The sequence below is a fragment of the Penaeus monodon genome, chromosome 21 (assembly GCF_015228065.2).
Source record: "Penaeus monodon isolate SGIC_2016 chromosome 21, NSTDA_Pmon_1, whole genome shotgun sequence".
Lineage (NCBI taxonomy): Eukaryota > Metazoa > Arthropoda > Malacostraca > Decapoda > Penaeidae > Penaeus > Penaeus monodon.
The window spans coordinates 12,409,037-12,409,639 of NC_051406.1; the positions used below are offsets into that span (position 1 = coordinate 12,409,037).

General features: G+C 43.6%; 1 pseudogene; it reads left to right on the plus strand.

Annotated features, from left to right (window-relative positions):
* Window positions 1–281: 281 nt before the first annotated feature.
* LOC119586704 overlaps window positions 282–603 on the plus strand; it is a 1,779-nt pseudogene continuing 1,457 nt past the window's right edge.

The following is a 603-nucleotide window of genomic DNA, read 5'->3' on the forward strand; positions in this document are numbered from 1 at the left end:
AAACAATGACAATAAAACTAATGATTAACTTCCCTTCCAAAGCGGTGTATGGCGAAGGCCCTCGCCATACACAATTCAACCTTCCAAAGACCGTGGCAATGAATAATGTATTCTACGTGACTCAGAGATCCACGGACAGAAGGGACGAGCCCCGGCCCGCTGGAGCAAACGTTTTGAAAATCCAGCAGTGGGAAGATCTTGGTCATGACGTAATGCTGCACTAGGGGAGGCCGGACGATAAAAGCAACAAGGATAAGTCGACTCTATCAGATTGCGGAAAACACATACAGCGGGCGCATCTCATACCTGTGTGTTCGAGTGCAAGAGAGAGAAAGAGAAAAATATTCTTGAGATACTTCGAGGAGTTCAATAGGACTATTGTGGTTTTACAATGGATTACGGATATGACAGTCTTGAACCTTCCTTCACTTCACCTGAACCCTTGGTTGCAAGTGGAGGAGATATAGATTCTCTGTGCCAAACTTATTTAAATAACGAGGATTTCTATTCCGAGGAGCGGCATTTCTATCCACAGAAAACCAGGGAAAAACCAATAACTGGAGAGTTGGGGTTAGTATACTTTAGTGATTAGTTTAGTAAATG